A 9,725-nucleotide genomic window follows, 5' to 3' on the forward strand; every position below is an offset into this window, starting at 1 on the left:
GGGGTGGTGTGGTGGTGGTGGTGGTGGGGGTGGGGGTGGTGGTGGGGGTGGGGGGGGGTGGTGGGGGTGGTGGTGGTGGGGGGTGGTGGGGGTGGTGGTGGGGGTGGTGGTGGGTGGTGGTGATGGTGGTGGTGGTGGGGGGGTGGTGGTGGTGGTGGTGGGGGTGGTGGTGGTGGTGGGGGGTGGTGGGGGGTGGTGGTGGTGGTAAGGGGGTGGTGGTGGTGGTGGGGGTGGTGGTGGTGGGGGTGGTGGTGGTGGTGGGGGTGGTGGTGGGGGTGGTGGGGGTGGTGGTGGTGATGGTGGTGGTGGGGGTGGTGGTCGGTGGTGATGTTGATGACGGTGATGATGTTGTTGTTGATGTTGTTGATGTTGTTGATGTTGATGATGTTGTTGTGTTGACAGTGATGTGATGATGTTGTTGTTGTTGATGTTGATGATGGTGATGTTGTTGTTGTTGATGTTTGTTGTTGTGATGTTGTTGATGTTGTTGTGTTGTTGATGTTGTTGATGATGTTGTTCATGATGATGTTGTTGATGTTGGTGAAGTTATTATTGATGTTGATGTTGTTGATGTTGTTGATGTTGTTGATGTTGTTGATGTTGTTGATGTTGTTGTTGGTGATGCCATCACCTGACCCTCCAGGCCCTGGTAGAGCGTCAGGCGGAGCGAGTCACAGACGAACTCGCCGCTCACAGGCACCACAGCAGCAGCAGCGGGGCCTGCAGCGTCAACACACACACTGTGTCTCTCTGTGTGTCTCTGTGTGTCTCTGTGTGTCTCTGTGGGTGTCTGTGTCAACTCTGTGGGTCTCTGAGTGTATCTGTGGGTCTGTGTGATCTCTGTGTGTCTCTGTGGGTCTCTGTGGGTCTCTGTGGGTCTCTGTGGGTCTCTGTGGGTCTCTGTGTGTCTCTGTGGGTCTCTGTGGGTCTCTGTGGGTCTCTGTGGGTGTCTGTGTGTCTCTGTGTGTCTCTGTGTGTCTCTGTGGGTCTCTGTGTGTCTCTGTGTGGTCTCTGTGGGTCTCTGTGGGTCTCTCTGTGGGTCTCTGTGTGTCTCTGTGTGTCTCTGTGGGTCTCTGTGGGTCTCTGTGTGTCTCTGTGGGTCTCTGTGGGTCTCTGTGGGTCTCTGTGGGTCTCTGTGTGTGTCTGTGTGTCTCTGTGGGTCTCTGTGTGTCTCTGTGTGTCTCTGTGGGTCTCTGTGGGTCTCTGTGGGTCTCTGTGGGTCTCTGTGTGTGTCTGTGTGTCTCTGTGGGTCTGTGTGGGTCTCTGTGGGTCTCTGTGGGTCTCTGTGTGTCTCTGTGGGTCTCTGTGGGTCTCTGTGGGTCTCTGTGGGTCTCTGTGTGTCTCTGTGGGTCTCTGTGGGTCTCTGTGGGTCTCTGTGTGTCTCTGTGGGTCTCTGTGGGTCTGTGTGTCTCTGTGGGTCTCTGTGGTGTCTGTGTCTCTGTGGGTCTCTGTGGGTCTCTGTGTGTCTCTGTGGGTCTCTGTGTGTCTCTGTGTGTCTCTGTGGGTCTCTGTGGGTCTGTGTGTCTCTGTGGGTCTCTGTGGGTGTCTGTGTGTCTGTGTGTCTCTGTGGGTCTCTGTGTGTCTCTGTGTGTCTCTGTGGGTCTCTGTGGGTCTCTGTGGGTGTCTGTGGGTCTCTGTGGGTCTCTGTGGGTCTCTGTGTGTCTCTGTGGGTGTCTGTGTGATCTCTGTGTGTCTCTGTGGGTCTCTGTGTCAACTCTGTGGGTCTCTGTGGGTGTCTGTGGTGTCTCTGTGGGTCTCTGTGGGTCTCTGTGTGTCTCTGTGGGTGTCTGTGTGATCTCTGTGTGTCTCTGTGGGTCTCTGTGTGATCTCTGTGTGTCTCTGTGGGTCTCTGTGTCAACTCTGTGGGTCTCTGTGGGTCTCTGTGGTCTCAACTCTGTGGGTCTCTGTGGGTCTCTGTGTCAACTCTATGGGTCTCCATGGATCTCTGTGGGTTTCTGTGGGTCTCTATTGATCTCTGTGTGTCTCTGTGGGTCTCTGTGTCAACTCTGTGGGTCTCTGTGGTTCTCTGTGTGTCTCGTGTCTCTATGGGTCTCTGTGTGTCTCTGTGTGTCTCTGTGTGTCTCTGTTGGTCTCTGTGGGTCTCTGTGTGTCTCTGTGAGTCTCTGTGGGTCTCTGTGGGTCTCTGTGTGTCTCTATGGGTCTCTGTGGGTCTCTGTGTGTCTCTATGGGTCTCTGTGGGTCTCTGTGGGTCTCTGTGTCTCTCTGTGTATCTGTGGGTCTCTGTGGGTCTCTGTGGGTCTCTATGGATCTCTGTGTCAACTCTGTGGGTCTCTGTGGGTCTCTGTGGGTCTCTGTGTGTCTCTGTGGGTCTCTGTGGGTCTCTGTGTGTCTCTGTGGGTCTCTGTGGGTCTCTGTGGGTCTCTGTGTGTCTCTGTGGGTCTCTGTGGGTCTCTGTGTGTCTCTATGGGTCTCTGTGGGTCTCTATGGATCTCTGTATCAACTCTGTGGGTCTCTCTGTGTGGGGGTCACCCCGCCCCACCACCCAACTCTCACCCTTCTCCACGCTCGCCTCCGATTGGCTGGCGGGCTGGCCGAGGCCACGCCCCCCGACGCCCCCATTGGTCGGTGGAGGCGGGGTGGCCCCTCCCCCTTCGGTGAGGTTCTGGTTGAGGATTTGCAGGACGGTGAGCAGGTCCTGCTGAGACACTGACATCTGGGGGGAGGGGGTGAGTGGGGGTGAGTGGGGGTGACTCACTCCACTCAACTCATCTCCACCACCACTCACCATCACTCACTCACTCACCTCACTCACTCCATCACCCACTCACTCACTCCACCCACTCCACCCACTCACTCACTCACCCACCCACACTCACCCTCCACTCACCACTCACTCACCCACCCACTCACTCACCCACTCACCCACCCACTCACCCCACCACCCACTCACTCACCCACCACCCACCCACTCACTCACACCACCCCACCCACCCACTCACTCACCCACCCACCCACCCACTCACTCACCCACCCACTCACCACCCACTCACCCACCACTCACCACCCACCCACCCACCCACCACTCACCCACCTCCACACACTCACCCACCCACTCACTCACCCACCCACTCACCACCTCACCCACCCACTCACTCACACCACCCACCCACCCACTCACCTCACTCACCCCTCACCCACCCACCCACCACCCACCCACTCACCCACCACTCCCCACTCCACCCACCACCACCCACCCACTCACACCACCCACTCACACCCACCTCACCCCACCCACCCACTCACCCACCCACTCACCCACCCACCCACCCACCCACCCACCCACCCACCCCACCCACCCACTCCACCCACCCACCCACCCACTCCCACCCACCCACTCACCCACCCACTCACCCACCACCCACCCACCCACCCACCCACTCACCCACCCACCCACCCACCCACCTCACCCACTCACCCACCCACCCACCCACTCCACCCACCCACTCACCCACCCACCCACCACTCACCCACCCACCCACCCACCCACCCACCCACCCCACCACCCCACACCCACCCTCCACTCACCACACCACCCACCCACCCACCACCCACACCACTCACCCACCCACCACCCACTCACCCACCCACCCCACCCCACCCACCCCACCACTCACCCACCACCCACCACCACTCCCACTCACCCACCCACCCACTCACCCACCCACCCACCCACCACCCACCCACCCACTCACCCACCACCCACCCACCCACCCACCACCACCCACCCACTCACCCACACCACACCACCCACTCACCTCACCCACCCACTCACTCACCCACCCACCCACCACCACCACACCCACCACCACCCCACCCACCACCACTCACCCACCCCACCCCCACCCACCCCACCACCCACCCACTCCCCACCCACTCACCCACCACCACCCACTCACCACCCACCCACTCCACCCACCCACTCACCACCACCCACCCACTCACCCACCCACCACCACCCACTCACCACCACACACCCACTCACACCCACCCACTCACCCCCACCACCCACCACCACCCCCACCCACTCACCCACTCACCCACCCACCACCCACTCACCCACCCACCCACCCCCACCCACCACCCACCCACCCCCCACTCACCCACTCACCCCACCACCCACTCACCCACCACCTCACCCACCACCACCCACCCACCCACCCACCACTCACCCACTCCACCCACCACCCACCACCCCCACCACCCACCCACTCCCCACCCACCACTCCACCCCACCCACCCACTCACTCACCCACCCACCACTCACCCACCCACTCACCCACTCACCCACCACCCCCCACCACCACCCACCCACCACCCACCCACTCACCCACCCACTCACCCACTCACCCACCCACCCACTCACTCACCCCACCCACCACCACCCACCCACCCACTCACCCCACCACTCACCCACCCCCACCCACCCACCACCACTCACCCACCCACTCACCCACCACCCCACACCCACTCACCCCACCCACCCACTCACCCACCCACTCACCCACCCACTCACCCACTCACTCACCCACTCACCCACCTCACCCCACCACTCACCACCCACACCCACTCACCCCCCACCACCCACTCACCCACCCACCCACCTCACCCACCCACACCCACCCCACCCACCCACCCACCACACCCACTCACTCACCACCACCCACTCACCCACTCACCCACCCCACTCACTCACCCACCCACTCACCCACTCACTCACCCACTCACCCACTCACCCACCCACCACCCACCCACCCACTCACCCACCCACTCACTCACCCACCCACCCCACCACTCACCCACCCACTCACCCACTCACCCACCCACTCACCCACCCACCCACCCACCCACCACCCACCCACTCACCCACCCACCCACTCACCCACCCACCCACTCACCCACCACCACCCACTCACCCACTCACCCACCCACCCACCCCACTCACCACTCACCACCCACTCACACCACCCACCACTCACCCACCCACTCACCCACCCCTCACCCACCCACCCACTCACCCACACCACCCACCCACCACCCCACCACCCCACCCACCCACCCACCCACCACCACCCACTCACCCACCCACCCACTCCACCCACCACCCACTCACTCACCCACCACCCACCCACCACTCACCCACCCACCCACCCACCCACTCACCCACCCACCACTCCACCCACCCACTCCACCCACCCACCCACTCACCACTCACCCACCCACTCACTCACCCACCCACCCACTCACACCACCCACTCACCCACCTCACTCACCCACTCACCCACCCACTCACCCACCCACCCACTCACCCACCCACTCACTCACTCACCCACCCACCCACTCACTCACCCACCCACTCACCCACTCACCACCCACCCACTCACCCACCCACCCACTCACCCACCCACTCACCCACCCACCCACTCACCCACCCACCCACTCACCCACCCACCACTCACCCACTCACTCACCCACCACTCACCCACTCACCCACTCACCTCACCCACTCACCCACCCACTCACCCACTCACCCCACTCACCCACCCACCCACTCACCCACCCACCCACCCACTCACCACCCACCCACCCACTCACCCACCTCACCCACTCACCACCCCCACTCACCCACCCACTCACTCACCCACTCACTCACCCCACCACTCACTCACTCACCCACTCACTCACCCACTCACCCACCCACTCACCCACTCACCCACTCACCCACCCACTCACTCACCCACCCACCCACTCACTCACCCACCCACTCACCCACTCACACACCCACCCACTCACCCACCCACCACCACCCACCCACTCACCCACCCACTCACCCACCCACCCACCCACCCACTCACTCACCCACCCACTCACTCCACCCACCCACTCACCCACTCACTCACCCACTCACTCACCCACTCACTCACCCACTCACCCACCCACTCACCCACTCCCACCCACCCACTCACCCACCCACACTCACTCACCCACCCACACCACCCACTCACTCACCCACCCACCCACTCACCACCCACCCACCCACTCACCCACCCACTCACCCACCCACTCACTCACCCACCCACCCACTCACCCACCCACCCACCCACCCACTCACCCACCCACCCACTCACCCACCCACCCACCCACTCACCCACCCACCACTCACCCACCACTCACCCACCCACTCACTCACCCACCCACTCACCCACTCACTCACCCACTCACTCACCCACTCACTCACCCACTCACCCACTCACTCACCCACTCACCCACCCACTCACCCACTCACCCACCCACCCACTCACCCACCCACCCACTCACTCACCCACCCACCCACCCACTCACTCACCCACCACTCACCCACTCACTCACCCACTCACCCACCCACCCACTCACCCACCACTCACCTCACCCACTCACCCACCCACCCACTCACCCACCCACCCACTCACCACCCACCCACTCACCCACCCACTCACTCACCCACCCACTCACCCACCCACCCACTCACCACTCACTCACTCACCCACCCACTCACCCACCCACCCACTCACCCACCCACTCACCCACCCACCCACCCACTCACCCACCACCCACTCACCCACCCACTCACCCACCCACCCACTCACCCACCCCACCCACTCACCCACCCACCCACCCACTCACCCACCCACCCACTCACCCACCCACCCACCCACTCACTCACCCACCCACCCACCCACCCACTCACACCACCACACCCACCCCACCCACTCACCTCACCCACCCACTCACCCACTCACCCACCCACTCACCACCCACTCACTCACCCACCCACCCACTCACCCACCCACTCACTCACCCACCCACCCACTCACCCACCCACCCACTCACTCACCCACCCACTCACCCACCCACCCACCCACCCACTCACCCACCCACCCACTCACTCCACCCACCCACCCACCACCCACTCACCCACCCACACCACTCACCCACCCACTCACCCACCCACCCACTCACCCCCACCACTCACTCACCCACCCACTCACCCACCCACCCACCACTCACCCACCCACTCACCACCCACCCACTCACCCACCCACCCACTCACTCACCCACCCACTCACCCACCCCACCCACCTCACCCACCCACCCACCCACTCACCCCCACCCACCCACTCACCACACACCCACCACCCACTCACCCACCCACTCACCCACCCACCCACCCACTCACTCACCCACTCACTCACCCACCCACCCACCCACCCACTCACTCACTCACCCACCCACTCACACCCACCCACCCACCCACTCACCCACCCACCCACTCACCCACTCACCACCCACCCACCCACCCACTCACTCACTCACCCACCCACTCACCACCCACCACCCACTCACTCACCCACCCACCCACCCACTCACCCACTCACTCACCCACCCACTCACTCCCACCCACTCACCACTCACCCACCCACCCACTCACTCACCCACCCACACACCCACCCACCCACTCACTCACCACCCACCCACTCACCCACCACTCACCACTCACCCACCCACCCACCCACCCACCCACTCACTCCACCCACCCACTCACCCACCCACCCACTCACTCACCACCCACTCACCCACCCACCCACTCACCCACCCACTCACTCACCCACTCACTCACCCACCCACCCACTCACTCACCCACCCACTCACCACACACCCACCCACTCACCACTCACCCACCCACCCACCTCCACCCACCACCCACTCACCCACTCACCCACCCACTCACCCACCCACCCACCCACTCACCCACCCACCCACTCACCCACCCACCCACCACCACCCACTCACCCCCACCCACTCACCCACCCACCCACTCACCCACTCACCCACCCACTCACCCACCCACCCACTCACCCACCCACCCACTCACCCACCCACCCACTCACCCACTCACCCACCCACTCACCCACTCACTCCACCCACCCACCCACTCACTCACTCACCCACCCACTCACCCACCACCCACCCACTCACCACCCACCCACTCACCCACTCACCCACCCACTCACCCACCCACCCACCACCACCCACTCACCACCCACCCACTCACCCACCCACCCACCCACTCACCCACCCACCCACCCACTCACCCACTCACCCACTCACCCACCCACCCACCCACCCACTCACCCACCCACCCACCCACCCACTCACCCACCCACTCACCCACCCACCCACCTCACCCACCACCCACTCACCCACCACACCCACCCACCCACCACCCACTCACCCACCCACCCACTCCACCCACCACTCACCCACCCACCCACCCACTCACCCACCACCCACCCACCCACTCACCCACCCACCCACTCACCCACCCACCCACTCACCACCCACCCCACTCACCCACCCACCCACCCACCACTCACTCACCACCCACCCCACTCACCCACCCACCCACTCACTCACCCACCCACCCACCCACCCACTCACTCACTCACCCACCCACTCACTCACCCACTCACCCACCCACCACTCACCCACTCACCCACCCACCCACTCACCGACCCACCCACTCACCCACTCACCGACCCACCCACTCACCCACTCACCCACCCACCCACTCACCCACTCCACCCACTCCACCCACTCACCCACCCACCCACTCACCCACTCACCCACTCACCCACCCACTCACCCACCCACCACTCACCCACCCACCCACTCACCCACTCACCCACCCACCCACTCACCCACTCACCCACTCACACTCACTCATCCACCCACCACTCACTCACCCACTCACCCACCACCCACCCACTCACCCACCCACTCTCACCACCCACCCACCCACTCACCCACTCACCCACCCACTCACCCACCCACCCACCCACTCACCCACCCACCACTCACCCACTCACCCACCCACCCACTCACCCACCCACACACCCACCCACCCACCCACCCACCCACTCACCCACTCACCCACCCACCCACTCACCCACCCACTCACCCACCCACCCACCCACTCACCCACCTACCCACCCACCCACCCACCCACTCACCCACCCACCACCCACCCACTCACCCACCCACCCACCCACTCACTCACCCACCCACCCACTCACTCACCCACCCACTCACTCACCCACCACCCACTCACTCACTCACCCACCCACTCACTCACCCACTCACCCACTCACCCACTCACCCACCCACCCTACTCACCCACTCACCCACCCACCCACCCACTCACTTCACTCACCCACCCACCCACTCACTCACCCACTCACCCACCCACCCACCCACTCACCCACCCACCCACCCACTCACCCACCCACCCCACCCACCCACCCACTCACTCACCCACCCACCCACCCACCCACCCACTCACCCACCCACCCACTCACTCACTCACCCACCCACTCACTCACCCACTCACCCACCCACCCACCCACTCACCCCACCCACCCACCCACTCATTCACCCACCCACCCACTCACTCACTCACCCCACCCACTCACTCACCCACTCACCCACCCACTCACCCACTCACTCACCCACCCACCCACTCACTCACCCACTCACCCACCCACCCACTCACCCACCCACCCACTCACTCACCCACCCACCCACCCACTCACTCACCCACCCACTCACTCACCCACTCACCCACCCACCCACCCACTCACCCACTCACTCACCCACTCACCCACCCACCC

The 9,725-nt window shown here is 63.8% G+C and overlaps 1 long non-coding RNA gene across 1 annotated transcript in view; it reads right to left on the reverse strand.

The window, feature by feature from the left end:
- The window catches only part of LOC144955475 (uncharacterized), a 5,127-nt gene extending 2,483 nt beyond the window's left edge, over positions 1 to 2,644 (reverse strand). Inside the window, exons 1-2 of the long non-coding RNA XR_013641688.1 lie at positions 2,515 to 2,644; positions 632 to 720 (exon numbers count right to left, since the gene is read on the reverse strand). This is a non-coding gene — a long non-coding RNA (uncharacterized LOC144955475). The remainder of the gene's footprint in view (positions 1 to 631; positions 721 to 2,514) is intronic.
- Between the last annotated feature and the right edge of the window lie 7,081 nt (positions 2,645 to 9,725).

Source organism: Lampetra fluviatilis, unplaced genomic scaffold (genome assembly GCF_964198595.1).
Source record: "Lampetra fluviatilis unplaced genomic scaffold, kcLamFluv1.1 SCAFFOLD_386, whole genome shotgun sequence".
Classification (NCBI taxonomy): Eukaryota; Metazoa; Chordata; class Hyperoartia; order Petromyzontiformes; family Petromyzontidae; genus Lampetra; species Lampetra fluviatilis.